We start from the raw sequence: 18,607 nt of genomic DNA on the forward strand, positions 1-18,607 counted from the left end.
ATCCAAAAGATTTCTGAAAGATCATGTGACACTGAAGACTGGAGTAATGGTTGCTGAAATAAATATTTATAAATTACATTTTAAAAACTAATAAGATAGTAATGATTTATTATAATATTTCACAATATAGGCCTAAATGTTTTAAAAAACATAAAAAAATCTAACCAACCCCAAATGTTTTAACGGTGGTGTAATGCTCAAGTTCTCTATGAATGAGAGACCATTTTCCCATTACATTGAAGTTCAACTTCAGTCCAAGGATTCAGAAGCCTATTACATTTAATAATTATGTTTAATAAAACGTAAACAACTCCAGCTTTTCACCATTTATGCCTCAACTACAAGCTATTAAATGTTTATTTGCACAGCCATACGCAGCGTTCAAAAGCATGGCACCAACACAAGTTCTGGTTGCTTTGCTGAGAACACAAGACCTGCGAGATGAAAGGGAAACGGATTCTGGGGGAGAATTCCAGGAGGCACTCAGGAGTTTACTTCTAAATGATCAGCAAGCATGTAACAATACCTCCCACTAATGGAGGTGTTTTGTTGGTTTTAATCCACCTAATTGGCCAGGGTTCAGCATTACCGACGAAAAGCCAAGAATAATGCTACTACCTGTTCTCCTCCTCTCCTTCTGTTCATCTCAAGGAGAAGAAAACCCAAAGGACCAGACATTACTTTAACCCACAGGAGGGGAAGAATCCTAGAGGGGGGGCAAGAGAACGAGAATGAGAGAGAGGCAGGTTCTCTCTCACCTGAGATGAATAGAGCAGGTGATGTTTATGTATGATTCTCATTATTTAAAGCTATTGCATTGAAGGAGATCACATGATCTGCCTGATTTGCAGAGGGAAGCACTTGAAAACAAAAATCAATCTGTGGAATGAGGCAGGATCCTGGAGACTGATCTTAAAGGGACCGTTCACCCCAAAATGAATATTCTATATTTCATGTCATTCCAAAAATGTAGGACTTTCATTGCTTGTGGAACATAAAAATGTTTTGAAAAGTGTCTTTTAGTGTCTGCTCTTTTACATAAAAGGGCAATAAATGGGAACTAATGCCTTTAAGCTTTGAAAAAGATGCAAAAGCATTATTATTATAAAGTAATATTAAATTGCTCAATATACACTGTTCAAAAGTTTGGGGCCAGTAAGATTTTTGTTGTTGTTGCTTCAGAACCAAATCAACCTATTAGACTGGTTACAATGTTTTGTGTGAAATCGCCAACACTGCTCTCTAAAACATTTGATGGGCATTAAAAACAGGTTATGCCGCATTAAATGTTGTAGTTACATTATTCATAACCATTACTGTGGAAATAAAAGGAGGCTTGTTATCGCTGTATGACTGAGCATTGATTTAGTGTATTTGGATACTAGACCGCTGGAGAGCTCAGGTCATTGAAAAATCTCTCGCTTGGACTATTCCTCCATTTCTCCAGAGGCCTCTCTCGTCCTCTTCTGCCCTGTTCTAACACTCGGTGAACTGAAGCAATTACAAGCCCTGACGGCAAGCCCACATCATATGGAATTGGATTGTATGTAGACGAGCTTTTGGTTGTTTATATGGAAATGCGATTGCCGTGTTGATTAGGGAGCTCCGTCCCTGCCCACGCCCTTCATCGCGGCGTCTCGCAGGGGACGCCGCAACCTACAAGACACACAAACGCATCGATGTAATTCACTCAAGAGCCTCATTTTTCATAATGAGTGCGTCTTTATGTGGCCTCTGCTGTTTTCACACACTGTGAGCAGTAATGACTGCGTATACATTCACAGGCGCGTTTGCCGCAATTAGCCCGACGGCCGTTCGAGTGAGGGAGTTCAGGTACTGAAGAGAGCCGGAGTGGGGCAGGTCTACTGGGAGAGAGACTCAGGGAATACGGTGGCACTGGGCATATTGAGAGAGACACTCAGGAGGGAATTTAGGAGAGGAGTGTGGGACAATCTGTCGCCTGATGACAGATGATGTGTTTCACTGAAAAGTGCACTGAGAGAGAAGGATTTTTTCAAATATACCGATAGCCAATTTATCGTTAGTCCATAAGATACATAGGATGGCTTGAGAGTGAGTAAATCATGGGATCATTTAAATTTTTGGGTGAACTATCCATTGAATTGTTATTTTTAGGTAAACTCTTTAACGCCCAGTATGATAGGATCATATTATATAAATTATATAGTTTATCGTTAGTCCATTACCTACAGTAATTGATTAACTAATATTAAGAAATCGAACCTTACTGAAGTGTAACTACAAACAAAAATCCTGTCCACAAAGTGCATCATAATGTATGTGAGATTAGTTTTGCATAACCTTCTACTGAGAGTTTGATATAGTAAAATATTATGATATTTTACCCCACCGCACTTTTGTATTATTCTAAAAGCAAGAATTAACATTTCTTTTAACATTAAAATATTTTAATAATTTTCACTTTCATATTTTTGGGAAAAATGGACCACTCTCTGCAAGTCTCTGAAAAGGGGCAACATACTGTGACATTAGTTTAACACACAATTATTTATATTTAATCCAAGTCTCAAAGAGAGTTAAGAATGTAACAGTGTAAAGTACCGATGCAGTGTAGACTAATGAGAAATAAAGTCTCTTATGCTCACAAAGGTTGCAATAATTTAATCAAAATAAAGTAAAACAGTATTTTTGTTTAATAGATTTAAAATGTAATCGATGATGGCCATTACTCCAGTCTTCAGTCACATGATTCTTCAGAAATCATTCTAATATGATTATTTGGTGCTTAAGAAACAACGTAATGCATCCTTGCTGAATAAAAGTATTAATTTCTTTAAAGAAAAAGAAATCAAATATTGTCCCAGAGGCAGACAGACACTGAAGTGAGTGGGACAGTATAGGACATTTGTATGGAGTTTGCAGTACAGAAATGCTAGCTTTTGGGATCTGCATGAACTGATGCTGTATTTTGGTGTATCGGTTTAACACTTTTCTAGATGACCAGAAAAAGTAGTAGTCATAATATCCAATAATATCCAGCATCATCCCTCTAGTTAGAGAAGGCCATGGCCAAAACCCCAGCTCCGTTCTTCATGTGCTCTTTATAATGCCATGCACAATTTGCATCCATTTCTAGGTGTGTATTTACATTGGAGACTACGGCAGAGTAAACAGGTGCTTTGTTAGAGAGCACCAGAGGCCTGACGTGCTGTACACACACTAACACACAGTTGTACTTCTCAGCTCAAACACGGGTTCAGCCACGTCCTCCATCATGCCTGTATTTGTTTACAGAGCAAGACAAGGGTCCCTGTAGCGATCGGCCTGCAGGAAAACCAAGGAGTCCCAGTGTTTGGAGTGCATGCAGGTGTCTTGTAAGAGTTAACGGGATGCACACGTACACAAACGGTGCATTCTTCAGACGGCGACTTTTCACTTTACGGATAAACAGACATGCTTTCAGCTGTGTTTTCCAATAAAGGAAAGAGGACGTTGCATCATGAGTGGAGGTCAAAGAGTTCACAACATCTAAAACAACTTTACAGCCCTACAACTTCCCTCTGCACTACATGATTTCCTGTCTGTGTGGGCTAACTGCAGGCGGAACTTCCTTTAGATGTGTACTGAGAGGAAGACAGGTCAGAGGTCACACAAGCACACTTGTCCGTGCCCCACACACAGCTTGTGATCCAAATGCTTGAACACATTTGAACAACAATATTTCACTGTTTGTTCTGCACAAAGGAAACTATAGTCACAGAAACACAAACCTTTATGAAGAGGCTGGTGACCTTTCAGCCCAGCCAGGACGTTGTTCAATACACAAATGTCCGATCATGATCATGAGAATTAAAATTTCTTTAAGAAATGTACCATGTAAACATACTGTAACTTTCGCAAAGTTTCACAGGGGAAAGCAAAGGTTTTGCGAGAGAATGCTAAATTTCTCAGGGATGTTTTGCGAGTGAATGTAAAGTTACTCGGGATACGGAAAAGTTTTTGATTACGGTATATATTTTTTTCTCCCATCTCATATTTGCCCCACCACCATGTCCCTTTAGGGGCGCCGTAGAGTTCCAGCAGTTTACATCTGTCAAGCACTATTATTCAGCTATTTATAAAGGAGTCTTAAAGGCACATCAGCAAAACACATGACACTTAATTCTAAAGGTCAGAAGGAGGGTGAAAAAGTAATGTAAAACAATAACATCAAAATTATGACTGTTTTCGAAGCAACAAAAACTTTTCAAGCATTATAAGAGGTAACGAGAAAAGAAAGAATAATTTATAATATAATATATGATATGACCCCCTTTAAAGGCTCACACACATTCTCCGAGCCTCAAGCTTGGCTATCTTTCCTGGACAGTGTCAACAGCAAACCCATATGTCATTTAATATGAAGGTCTGTGAAGCATGCACTTGAGTGTATTTGACAGGAAAGAAAAAAAAACAATCTGATTTTAGGAGTGTGGCTGTTTCCAGTTGACTGCATCAGCAGCTGAGTAGCTCTGCAGTGACCCGTGTGTATGTGTGTGTGTGTGTGTGTGTGTGTGTGTGTGTATATATATGTGTGTATATTTATGTGTGTGTGGACAGGGTACAGGCTGCCCTCAGAGAAACGGTCATGGGGCAACTCTCAGCTGCCCTGTATTGTTGCTGCAAATACACAAAGCACATAGCCTGGCCCTCCAGCTGGCCCTGTGCCCCCTCCCTGTGGCCCTGTCCTCTCTTTCTCCATCTCATTCTTTTAGTCTTTCTGCTTCTCTTGCTCTCTGTTTGTTCTGATAACTGTGACCCTGCTCTCTGTATCATCACTCCACCTCCTCCCACTGAAAACCGCCAACCAGTACACTTTTTTTCTCTTTAGGAAAATAAAAAAAGGCCATGTTTTGAAAGTGAAAATCGCATGTAAATAGAAAAGCAACACTCACGTAGTTGCGATAAATGCGCAATTGTGACCCCCCCCAAAAAAATGGACGCCAACAGTTTAACCTGATTGTCCAAATAATTTGCCAACCAGTGATGCATTATTGTCCAGCATTTACATGGCCTTTTGCTCTCTATCCCAAATGTGAAGGTCCAAACTGGGCACTTAGTTCTTTCTTGGGCTGCTACAATTGGCTGATGGCTTTTCTGCAGGGCTGGAATGGGGCGTTTCATTGGCTGAATGTTATAGTGTAGCCATGGAAACTACTAGCCCATGATAACCATGATTAGAGGTGTCATGATGACAACAATACGGCACAGAGCGATAATGAGTCTTTGATAAGCACATCGCAGCCATTGTGAAGCAGTAATTGATTTGTTTACCAATACAACAGACTTTGCTTGTTTCGGCCGACAACAATGGGGTGTCCTTGCACAAAAACGGGGGAAGAAAAAGAGTAAAAATAGGAACTGACCTACAAAGGATGTGAAAGAGATGAGTGCTGCTCGTCTTCAGACCACAAACCCATTGGTGAGCAACTGAACCCTGGGGATGAGAAACAGAGCCAAGGAGAGAGGTGAATTAAGAAAGAGAAAAGGAGGAAGGCATCAAGGTAACAGTTCAATCCAATGTCTTTTTCTTCAGTGAAACACAAAAGGAGAACATTTTAAGAATGTCCAAGCTGCTCTTTTCCATACAAATTAAAGTGGATGGTGACCACAGATGTCAAGCAGAATTTTCACAAAATAATGTCTTAAATATCAGTCTGTTACTCTGCACACAAATTTATCAGATTACTTCATTCTACTTTAAATACAATAAAATAATCATATTGACCACTTTAACAAAGTTTTATGGTGTTTTTTCCTACCTTTGTATGGAAAGCAGCATGAACATTCTTCATACAATCTTCTTTTGTTTTCTACGGAAGAAAGTCAGTCATACATGTGTTTAAAAAAAACAGAAAAGGATGAGAATGTTAATTTTTAGATGAAAACCCTTTAATTTTTTATTTTTTATTTTTATATTAAACAGCTGTCCAGAAACAGATTCAAATAGATTGACAGAGACCCTTTCAACAGGTGGGAAGGGGAAGTCTACAGTATGTGCACACACACAAACACACGTATGTGCACACACATGTTAAAGAGCTCTGTTCTAATCTTTATGGTAATAAACTCTGGCGGCTACTTGGCTGCAGATCAGGCTTTAATAGAAAGTAAATGTGTTTGCTGAAAAAGGGGAAGAGTCACTTGAAATGGGAGTAATGTATTCCTTATTGAGTTGAGCGTGTGTGTGCGCGCGTATGTTGCCACTGGGTCAAGTGAAGCTAGGTGATGCTTATGAGCCTCTCAACTAGTAGCAATCACACAAACAGGACTTTTAACCTGACACACAATTTTGTCATCCAGATTGAATATTTATATTAAATAATGTTGTTTGCAAAGGTGAGCTTTGCCAATGCAATTGATCGTGCATAGAAGAGTTGTTGGTCTTTTTTCATGCTACGGCAAGAATGATACCTCAAATTGTTTTTTGAGGACAGGTGTGTTATTACTTTTGATCAGACTTGACATCCACCCAAAACACCTTACCATTATGATGGCGAATTTTGCACGGTCAAACATTTTTTAATTTTCACTGATGAAATCCAGTCAATTTAAAAGGAATCCACATGATCAGGAATGTCAAGTGAGGACAGAAGATTTCACCATGAAGATTTTGCAACAGGTTCCAGTTGGTCATGCTGATTTGCCGCATTGACCAAAAGAAAGCTGCTTGGTTTACAAGTGACTTCTGTGTAAGCTGTGCTTCATAAATCACTACACTATCGACAACAGACCTTTTTTGGCCTATGATGGTACAGTAATGGCAAGTAATAACTTGGTACTTTGATATATAATATAATTTTTCCATTTGAATCACTGTTTTTATTCATTAAAAAAAATTATTAGTTTTTTTTATATATAATACTTAAAGGGCACCTATTATGGAATTTTGAAATTTACCTTTCATGTAGTGTGTAACATAGATCTAAGTGAACAAAAACATCCTGCAAAGTTTGAAATATGAAAGTGCACCGTATATAAAGTTATTGTCTTTCAAAAGTAAGAGTCGACTCGGAGTCATTTTTATGAATCGTTAGAAGACCGAAGCTTTTTCTCTGACTAGATGACGTCAACTTGTAAAGTTATTTGAATACGATACGCCCACTTATTGCGCTCCAAGGCCAGGAAAAAATATATGGGCGACGAGACGCTGTGTTCTGAAGTGCGACTCAAGTGAAGTCAGCATTTGAAGACTAAGTGGCTACAGTTCATACAACTATACCACAGAAGTATAGTCCGAGCCTTGTGCTTTGTTCGCGCCATTTTGAAGACGATTGCTTAACTTAAATTCAATCAAACTTGGATTCGCGAGCTGGCTGATATTGAAGGAAGGTTCATTTCTAATTTGCATCAGCTTCCTCCTCCGTATCACAACCTGTAAGTGTTATTAATAATTGTTGCTTTTATGTTTTATGTATCATGCTTAATAATGATTTTGTTTGTTGTGTAAGCACCGTTTAGCTTCTAGGTCTTCAATGACAATTGTATTGAGATATGTGAAGTGTTTGTCGTTGTTTTCGGAGTTGTCTTATAGAATAGAGTAATACCTCGTAGTAACGTAACTGCATTTTTTTTTTTTTGTAAAAACGTTAGGCCTATGTTTATGCATCGGGCTAACGCAAACAAAGACTGATTGTGCTTTTACAATATGAACTCTGGGCTATGCTCGCTAACATAACATTAAATTCTTTATCTTATTTTTTTACTACAAACTACAAAGCAGTGGACTATAATCATTATTATAACACGATTTAATTGATAAAAGCATCATTGTACTCCGTGTTAAACAATAAGTATTATCTCTGTAAACACTGCTGGGTCATCTGACCAATCGCAGATTAGCGTCGCGCAAAGGAGGGGTTTGGAAAAATGAGTCGTTGAACGATTCATTTGGGAGTCGGTGAGCAAATCAGGTAAAAATAAATGCATATTATACGACAACTAAAGTGTTTTTTGTCATTGCATGCATGTAAAACTGTTGTTGTGGACTCCCAAAACAACATTAGGAACATTTTAAATGTCATAATAGGTGCCCTTTAATCATTTAACACAATTTTTTTTTAAAACATTTATTCATTTAAACAACATATATTCAGTCATCTCTCAATTAATAACATTTTATGAAAACCTGCATGCATAATAATTAATATTTAGAGTTTTCAAATAGCCAAATACTTGTAACTGATTGAATTGGTTCAAATGCCATATACCAGTGTTACATGCCACTCTACAAAGAATTTACCATGCCACATGTCCAAAAACAACACAGTAATACCAATACTTTTTAAGCGTTCTGCTAGTCATGTTACACTTCTTCCGAGTCTCTCTGCCTTTATCTCGCTGTCATATAAACTTCACTTAGACACACAAACAACATCAAGCATGTGCACACAAGATGCTCTCTATTACACACACTCGTGATTCACACAAAGCAAACGTACACAAGACAAATTGCACAAAGTCTTAACCAGCAAACTGGGCTCCATTCACTCTGGTTTTAAAAAGGTCACCACTTTCTCTGGCTAAGCGCCCTGTGTCTATTGATAATTTTATGCATAAACAAATGGCAAATTTGTGCCACATAAATATGTATTAGCAATTAATAATGTCCTGTGTCTGTGGCGATGCCAGGTGCATGCGAAATCAGCACGGGCACTCTGCAGAGCTGGTGCTTTTGTTTTCCTCCAGCTCTCTCAGGGTTGCCACAATAGGCGCACAATAGATGCACAATGGGCACCCGTAACAGGGCACCGTGCCCCTGAGACAACGCCAGGCTCCCTGAATGAGCCACCATCACCTGGGCAGAGCCAAAACAATGCGGGCATCACCAGACAGCTACGGGGGTATTATTGAATTAGCAGCCGCATTGTGATTAAGGGTTTAGAGGGGCATTTAGTGGTTTTGCTTTTTAAAAAATGATGAATTTGATGACTGAGGCAGCCAGGGATATGCCGGATGCACGCATGTGTGCGTTTGACGAGATTGAATTTTAAAATACACGGGTGCACGCACACGCACACACACCTGTTTCATCATCAGAAACACCTGGAAGCTGTCTGTTCCGTTTTTACCTTGGTGTCACAGAGATCTCTATGTCAGTGTGAGCGGTAACGTGCACGCCACGCACAGACACGGCTACACAAATAAACGGGATTTTTCATGACATCGCAATGTCATTATTGTCCCATGCAGACAGAGATGAGGGGCAAGATGGACAGAAAGCGCAGCTCCTCTGTTCCTCTGCCACTCTAGTGTTTAATAGGATCAGATAAACACAATGGCTTTAATAAAGTGACCAGCTAACCTCATACTGAGAGATAGAGAGCGAGAGAGCGAGAGAGAGAGAGAGAGAGAGAGAGAGAGAGAGAGAGAGAGAGAGAGAGAGAGAGAGAGAGAGAGAGAGAGAGAGAGAGAGAGAGAGAGAGAGAGAGAGAATTAAAGGGTAGAATGGGGGATTGTGAAAGCATTTGTATCAGACATAGCGGATGACAGAGGGGCTTATTTAGGGAAAGAAGAGGATTACCAGTCGCCAGCCTGCAGTTGTGCTCCTCTTCGACTCTCTATAATCACTGTGATCATAAGACCAGCACAATTCAGCTCCGCTAATAATGCACACACACATCTGCCTATTCATTTCAGCTCTAATGCAATAATAGCCCTGAAACATCTGGTAATGAAACTCGCTGGAATCAAGATGGGCGGATTTGCCGACATCTGTCCCTCCGCTGGCTCCAACCTGCTCTGGTTCTTCAGGCTTAAAGGCAACATGAAATGAAAATTGACCCTATTTACCGTTTTAACACACATTACTGGTCTTATTGTGCACAACTAATCAGTGCATGTTATTCTGAAGAAAACTAAAACGTATTGTTATAGATGTCATATCCGTCTCACTCTGAAACAACGTTCTTTTTCCAATGACATCGCCTAGGCCACACAGGCTATTGGATAATGTTAAAGTCAACATGAAACACTTTTCCAAACTCCTTTTAGCTCTGTAATCTGATGCATTTCTGAGGAAAACAGGAAATTCAACTAGAAAAAAAATGTAGGGCAGAAATTTAACCATTAGGAAATAATTGGATTTCGAAAATTCGCCATTACAAACCAGGAGCCAGATTCATGCCAACAAACAAACACAATGGCGACCAAAAGCTAGACGGCTGGAGTGCCCCAGACCTTCAGGGTTCAGTTACCCGAGTACCTCCACCCCCTTCCCCTAGAGTCCTTTAGGCCCAGAGGGCGACTTCCTGTCCCACTCCCCGGGGTTTATAGGAGGGAAAGGAGGAATGACACGGCCCATGAAAGAGCCATTGTTCATCGAGGTGGTCCCGGTACTGTGTGAGGGGAGGTGGCTAATCACAAGGCGGGCCACAACGGAGGGGTAAATATTTATCGGCTGGGATGTAAACGACGGATCATGTAATTTAGCAACAGGCCGTTCCTTCCTGCATGGTGATGATGTTTAGTCTTGAGTAGGAGAGGGAAGGGGTGTTAGTCAGTTTGATCAGAACCTGCCTATCTCAGACACAGCAGCGGTTGGTTATCACTGATGCATCTTCACACTAAAACTGACACTCTTTAAGTGTGTAGGTGCCTAAAGTTAAAGTTGTTTTCAACTAGAAATATTTTCAGGATGTTTAAAAAAAAAAAAATTGAAACTGGTAGGAACATCCTAACGTACAACTTGGTGGATAATGTGTCTTTTGGTGGTGTATTCATACTGCCATTTCTGGATGTTTAGAAATGTAATTGTCAGAAATTTTAATACGCGTACAAAAATAACCGGTTTGTAAAAACCTGTTTTTGTTAACCAAGTTATACAGTGAAAAACTGTCAATTGTATAACATCACATTATATTTAATTTTACAGAAAAATTGTGTCAAATTGATGTTTTTTGCAAACAAAAACTATGAATTAACATATAATTTAGTGGAAAAAAAACAGTAAAAAGACATAAAAAAACATTAGTAATATAAATTTGCACTATTTACCTCTACTATTTTTAACACGCACACACACAGCAAGAAAACCAATACAAAATCTTTCAAAACACTTGCCACACACTCGTTGACTTCCTGTTGCTGTGTTTGTTCTCCCATCATTCGCAACTTGACTCTGGTGACCAAGAGGCCAAGGACACAAACCACGCCAGACCACAATTTCTCCTCCTCAAAGCTCAACTGATTCTTCTAGATTTGACCATGCAAACTTCACTGCAGTGAATTATTTGGTATTCTGGGTGGTTGCTTACTGGTCTGAGATCAAAATGAAGGTTATCTTAAAAATAAAGGTTCTTTATTGGCATTGATGGTTCCATAAAATAACCTTTAACATCAATGGAACCTTTTTCACTGGACAAATGGTTCTTTAAAGTGGAAAAGGTTTATTAGATTATTAAAATGTTCTTCAAACTTAGAAATAATTTTTTTTTAAGAACTATTCACAGAAAGGTTATTTAGGGAAACCAAAATAGTTCTTCTATTGCAACGCAAGAAAATTCCATTATGGAACCTTTATTTTTAAGAGTGTACAATAATCTAGATGGGTCAGATCCCTCTTTCAATGCAAGTTGATGGAATATTTCTTGCAGATTGCATTGCACACCAGGGAAAATAGCCAGATTTTCATCACTTTAAAAGGTAGTAGTAGCACAATTGGTGTGAGACAAACAGCACCCAGTCTTCACACGGATGAGAGCTGTCGTTTTAGATGTCATGAGGCTCAATCACAGGGTGAAAGAACTCCAACACTTAAAAATAGTGTCTGTGAGACAAGCTCAATTAAACCGAAGCCACGATCATCCTCATGTCTGCATTCATCTTTCAGTCAAGATCTTTATTCTGCATACATATTTCACTTGCTTTCTGTTGAAATAGTTTCTCCTCTTACTGTATATATTCTCTCTCTATCAGTCTTACCTCCTTGTCTGCTATTTCTCACTCTATTTTCTCACTCTTGCCTCCTCCTTTCCTTTCTCGGTTTCTTTATTTTCTCATCATCTCCATTCTTCCTCCTTTTCTGTAACAAAAAAAAAAGGTTCTTCCTATTATCTCACTCATGTTTTTTTTTTCCACTCTCCTGCCTGTGTGATGGTGTATGCGAGTACAGTGCTCATGTTTAGGACTTTCCGTGGGCTGACAGCCTTTTAACGTTGTGAACTGCCAGGATGCCTTACAGTCTCAGTCAAACACATAGACACTCTGACACAAATGTAGCAATTTTAAATAAGGACATACCATAGGCTTAATATATACACCACCGTTCAAAAGTTTAGGGTCGAAAAAATTGTTTCATGTCTTTGAAGTCTCTTAGTTGAAGTCTAGTTCCAGATCCGATTTGTATGTCAGAGCTGCACGTTCGTTTTCTGGAATATCTGTATTGTATTACTGTAGGTATACACCAAAAAAACAATCTGCAATACAGATATTGTCTTATTCACAACATGACAATGTGTAGATGTCGCACTGGACTTCTGCATCTTATGAGGCAGAAACATAAGAGGCTGGTATGCGTGGCTTTATTCTGCGCTGTCGCCTCCGCCGGATTCAAAATATGTTTCCGTAATATTGTCATTTTCTTCTCGTCCAACACAACCTATTTTCTGCAGGAACTTTCAGCATGTTTCCTATAACAACGTCTGACGTTTAAGTTTTACGTGGCGTGAGTAAGTCACATAAACCACGCAAAGTCCAATCAGAGCAGGCAGACTGAAACGGATCTCCAGATATGCGATTTGAACAGGATTTCAAACCACATAACTCGTAACAGATTAGTAAAAATCTAATTTTTTGTGATTTTTTGCCATTCACACTTGCTAAATCTGATCGAATTTGAATCGATATGCACAAAAATCTGATTTGGACTGACTGTGAATGTAGCCTTATTTTAATTTTATTTTAAAATATAATTTTATTATTAAGTCTCTTATGCAGCATTTATTTTAATTTATACTAATTAAGCAATTTTGTCAGTATAAGCCACAGTATAAGCCAAGCAAAGAGATGTAAACCCACACAAAGAGTCAAATAAAGATCAGAAACTTGTGAAAACAGCGTCGGCATACACAAACACGACTGGAATGTGGTGTTCAGAGTTGTTCAGGAAGCTTTACAATGCTGCTTATTGTGCTGAATTTAAGTAGCAGATGTTGTTATTGATGTCATAACGAGATAAAAGGTTCCAAATGACTCTCTCTAAGGAATAAAAAAAAGTTAAATATATAATTTGAATCGACATAAAGAAATTAGACATTCCTGACCTTACAAAACCAGAGGACGAAAGTACATTTCTGTCCCATATACAAAAAACACGCATGCAGGGAATATGACGTCTATGTGCTGAAGTGACCTTTATCCAGGGTCATAAAAATGGTCAAAATGTCCAAAAGAATTATATTTTATATATAACAGGGCCTTAAAAAAAAAAGCACTCGCCAAGTGAGAGTCAAAATCAGCGTTGGCCAGTATTTGAAACAGTGTCACTCGCCAGTTAGCTGGTAACATTGTTATGAATTCTATCAATGCGTGAACGTGAACAAACGTAAACGAATGTGAAACACAATGAGCGACGCTCAGAACAGTTGACAGGTCAGTGCTGCATTGTCGTGAAAGATTATGCCTTGACAATTTTTAATATTCAAGTGCAGGAAGATGCGAAAGTTACTCATTTTGTTACTCGCACGCTGTGTGTACGTTTTGTGTGCACAAACATTCGAACCACGTGCCCGAACAGCCTCGTCTCAGACAGCGCATGAATACTAAACTGAGCTCTCTTTCACATCTTCTTGCACTTGAGCGGCCAAATGCACAAAATTACGTCAATTTTTTTTTACATTTCTGTACCTGAAACCTACTGTCAGTTCCAAGGCCAGTACATTTTCTTAAGTAACCGACCATTGGCAGGTGTGGCAAAAAGTTAGTTTTAGGCCCTGTATAATTCAAAGAGGTTTGAATAAGAGTTACATTTAGGGATTAAGGGGATAGAAAGCCTAGTATAACCACAATAAAAATCCATGTAAAGTCCCCACCACTCTATGTATGTATGTGCACTTGTGTGAAAGAAAACAAGAGACAACTGTAAGACTTTGACCTTAAACAACGTTAAGCAAGACCTACAACAAGGTGTGGAGAACACAAGTGTGTGTGTATGTTTGAGTTTTACTGTGGAGCCTGGACAGAAATCGGGCACAATGGCCCCCTCAGAAATAGCCAGCTGATATGTTGTTTGTGGTCATGACCTGCGGTAGGTCCTTTACCTGCTGGGATCTCCTCCCACCCTGTCTGAGTCCCTCTATAGAGGCTGCAGCTCTTAGGTCCCTGGTAGAGAAAAGAACAGACAGACAGAGACTCTGATCAATACCAGTGCCTCCTCTTTGTGGCTGAAATCAAAACCTTTTGAGGTGAATATTTCTCTTTTTGAAAGACGTGGTGACGTCAATAGATTCAGGTAACTGACTCGCGATGTGGAGGAGAATGCTTGAGAGAATGAAAGCAAGAGAGGTTTTCATACACTTGGTCTGGTTTATGGATTTCTTTTCTTTTTGTGTGACCCTCAGAGTCCAAAATGCTACTTAGACCAATTCAAATCTACTCATAACACAGCCAACCAAGTACGAGAAATGAACACTACTTAGTTTTATGAACAGTAGGCCAGCGAGAAATCTGCAGGGCTGCGTGAGTGACTTTTTATTTATTTATTATTTCTGCTCAGGTATTATTGTATAGATTAAACAAAATACAGTTTGATGTACACTCCTTTCAAAAGTTTGGGGTAAGGAAGTTGTTGTTTAAGAAAACAATTTTTTTTAAATACTTTTATTCAGCAAGGATGCATTAAATTGGTCAAAAAAAGACAGTAAAGACATAATAATGTTACAAATATATATATTTAAAATAAATGCTGGTCTTTTGAACTTTCGATCCATCAAAGAATCAATATGTATCACAAGAATTTTCACATAAATAAAACTGTTTTCAACATCGCTAATAAGAAATGGTTATTGGGCAGCAAATCAGCATATTTGAATGATTTCTGAAGGATCATGTGACACTGAAGACTGGAGTTATGATGCTGAAAATTCAGCTTTGCCAACACAGGAATAAATCCCAATTTAAAAGATATTTAAATAGAAAACAGCCATTTTAAATTGTAAAAATATTTCACAATATCACTATTTTTATTGTATTTTTGATCAAATAAATGCAGCCTGAGCATAAGAGATGCATATCAAAAATAAATATTACAGACTTGAAACTTTTGAACAGTAGTGTAATTTTTGGAATAATTACAGGGAGGGCAAGATAGAATCTTACTTTTTTGGGGGGGAATTTTGCTGAATGGATTTAAATATGCTCAAATAAATCAAATTATTTGTAATAACACACACGGCTTTATAGATTTGATCACAAATTCTGTGTGGGCCTGCTTATAGTACATTTATGGTCAATCCCACTGGAGAAACCTGGAGAAAGTCTCTTGACACAAGGGCACGACACTACCCCAAAAACTCCCCATGCTGAATCTCAGTCTCTCCTTTATTTGATCAAGGCTGTGTTCAGGTGTCTCTCGTGTTTAACCACTGGAGAATAAGGTAGGTTGGACAAGAACAAACATTTCAGCGGTGCCGAATCCCACCGACCCCTCCTCTCCCTAAGACTCATTTTAATTCCATCTCAGCATGGTAACAAACACTCGTTAAAGCAGATTAATTCCACAAGAGGATTACGCTCCATATTAGATAATGAAAGAGAGAGAGCGAGGGAAAGAAAGAGAAAATAATCACGTAAAGGGATAGATGGTGTGCATTTGATCCTGGGGAACAGAGAGCTAATCCAGGTGTAACACATGTAGATGAGTGTGTGAGAGAGAAAGCACACAGTGGTATTAGGAACAGCTGGCGTCGGTTTAGCCTCTTTGTCTTCATTGACATTGGGAGGACGACAACAACAACACTGACCCATAAAATGGGAAGTCTGATGACAGTTGCTGCTATTGACACACTGCTTTTAGATGTGCGTGTATGAGAGGCTGTGACTCACAGCTTGCACGGTGTTGCACTGTTAATGTGGTGGCGGTTCTGGCACATCTGGGCTATTTTCTCCAGAATGTGTCTGAAGATAGTGTGAAAAATCTCAGGCAGGGAAAGTGAGTACAGGCCCTTGTGAGATCAGTTCCTCAGGTTAGAGGGCCATTTTTCAAATGCCAGTGGCTTATCTCGACTGTCACAGGCTAAACGTGTCCGCTTGTGACATTACAAGAGCAAGTGTAAGTCTCCAGAGTTCAGCTCCGCAGTCAATTCGGTCCCCACATTCACAACGCCGTGATGTGTAACAAAAAGCTTGGCCGCTTCAAAAGGGGGAAAGTCCATCTGTAAATCAATTATGGCATTAAGCTGAAAGCTAAAAGTAAAAGAATGCAAAGACGGGGTGTAAACATGAGCCAGTTCCATAAGACGGCTTAATTTTATAAGTATGTTTACAATCCAGATAGCTATCAAAAATCAGCTTAAATAAAAGTGTCAATGCAAGAAAACAGCAGGGTTTTTTTTATTTTTTTTTATCTGCATATCAAAATTCTGATCAATTCTTCAAAAAAATGTAGGTGTGTCAATTGGTTTTGCTTAAACAGTCTTTAATAATTAAAAAATAAAACATTTTAAAGATACACTACCGTTCAGTTTGGGGTTGGTAAGATTTGATGCATTTCAAAGAAGTATCTTGTGCTCACTAAAGCTTTATTTACTTGATCAAAAATACAGTAAAAACAGTGATATTATGAAATATTACAGTTTACTATTTTGTTTATTCCTGTGTTTCATTACTCTTCGGTGTCACATGATCCTTCAGAAATCATTCTAATATGCTGATTTCTTATCAATTTTGAAAACAGTCGTGCTGCTTAATTTACTGTACTTAAAAAAAAAATCAAGATTCTTTGATAAAAGTTAATAAACAGCAATTATTTGAAATGCATAATTTCGGAATAAAAAAAATGAAACCATTTTTTTTTAAGGCAGGAATTGGCTTGAATGTAAAACAGGGACGTTACTTCTCGGAATGTCGACTAACTGGTATAAGACCGTGTATGTAAATGTCAATGTTAAGAGGACACAAAAATAAACAATACAAAGTCTAAGACGTTCCTCCTTTACTCAGGAATAGGCCGCCACGCCTCTTTAAATCCCACCCACCTCAGCAGAAAAACATACAAAGCACAAGTAATCAAATAAAGACCTCCTGCCTCTTGTCAAACCCCATTCCTAGATGAGTGAGGGAATGCACAAGCCAGGCAGAAATAATCAAATCAAGAAGAAGGCCTATCCGGCACAAATGGAAAGTTTCCTGTCACACGAAGTTAGCTTTCCATCATGTCTGTCAGATTTCACGGTTTGAGAGAGAGGCTCCGGGACTAAATCCCTGATTCACTTACAGAGAAAACCGTACATCCTGATTTTGTTTTCTATATTACGGTAAAAAGCCATTCATTCTGTATCACCTTAGTTCCTTATTCATAAACTAAACAGGAACAGTTTGGAAAAACAAAAGAAAAAAGACTAAAATGTCATCTTAGACATCTGCCCAAAAATGTGTTATCCAAAACATTGCATACATTTTTTTTTATACAATGAAAGTGAATGGTGACTCAGGTTTTCAAGCAAGATTTTCTGTTAATAATGAAGATTTTTGTCTGCTCCTCACATAAAGCTATCATACATCTTCAGATGATTTGGAATTTAGTTTACAAGTCTGGACTTCATGATACATTCATGGTGTCAATTCTCTATTTGTGTTTGACAGAAGAAAGTCACACGGGTGTGGGACATCATGCGTGTAAGTAATGACAGATTATAATTTTTTGAGTGAACTGTACCTTTAAACAGTCGTTTGCACAGCAGACTGTGCTAACATCAACATATGTGACCGAATCCAGACAAATGTTCATTCCACAAACTCTGAAAGAAAGATATGCTGTCAAGACACGAGAGAGAGAGAGAGAGAGAGAGAGAGAGAGAGAGAGAGAGAGAGAGAGAGAGAGAGAGAGAGAGAGAGAGAGAGAGAGAGAGAGAGAGAGAGAGAGAGAGAGAGAGAGAGATATTCTGAGCATGCTGAGAAAATGTAGCGGTAACTAATTGTTATCATTACGCATGTTTGAAAAGTGTTTTCAAACAAGTAATCAAAGTCTGCCACTGTAATTAGCAGACACAGCAGTGAGTGTGTTTCCCTCCACTGTTCTTTTCAAACTGAAAGGCATTAGATATATCAGATCCTTTTCCCCAATGGAACAAAACCTGTACACTGCGTGCATTGTGAGGGAGAGACAGCTTGACTGAAAACAAACTGACACAAACCATTTGAAGCAGAAAAGAAACACAACAACCTGTCAAGAGCAAAATGCCTCTAATTTTTCTGTCATCTGCCAGCAGTTTAACAAGAGAGGAGCGTTTCTACCCCCTCAATTTTCCCCCTGGCCATTTACACATACTGAGAACCAAACAAGAGGATGGGAGGGGAAGAAATCTGCTCGTTTTCTTTCTCTCCCTCTCTCTCTCTTTCTTTCCTCTCCCCTATATTTTTCACTTTCCTC

At 38.8% G+C, this 18,607-nt stretch overlaps 1 protein-coding gene across 4 annotated transcripts in view; it reads right to left on the reverse strand.

Annotated features, from left to right (window-relative positions):
- Positions 1–18,607, reverse strand: part of sox5 (SRY-box transcription factor 5) — a 183,423-nt gene that overhangs the window by 143,577 nt on the left and 21,239 nt on the right. For 2 of the 4 annotated variants that reach the window (XM_079624202.1, XM_079624200.1), the window contains exon 2: positions 5,388–5,458. The gene's annotated coding sequence lies outside the window, so the exon portion shown is untranslated. Of the gene's footprint in view, positions 1–618; positions 679–5,387; positions 5,459–11,943; positions 11,955–18,607 lie in introns of those variants that run through there. The other 2 variants (XM_079624201.1, XM_079624204.1) reach the window with 2 other exon arrangements.

This window comes from Phoxinus phoxinus (genome assembly GCF_949152265.1).
Source record: "Phoxinus phoxinus genome assembly, chromosome: 9".
Lineage (NCBI taxonomy): Eukaryota > Metazoa > Chordata > Actinopteri > Cypriniformes > Leuciscidae > Phoxinus > Phoxinus phoxinus.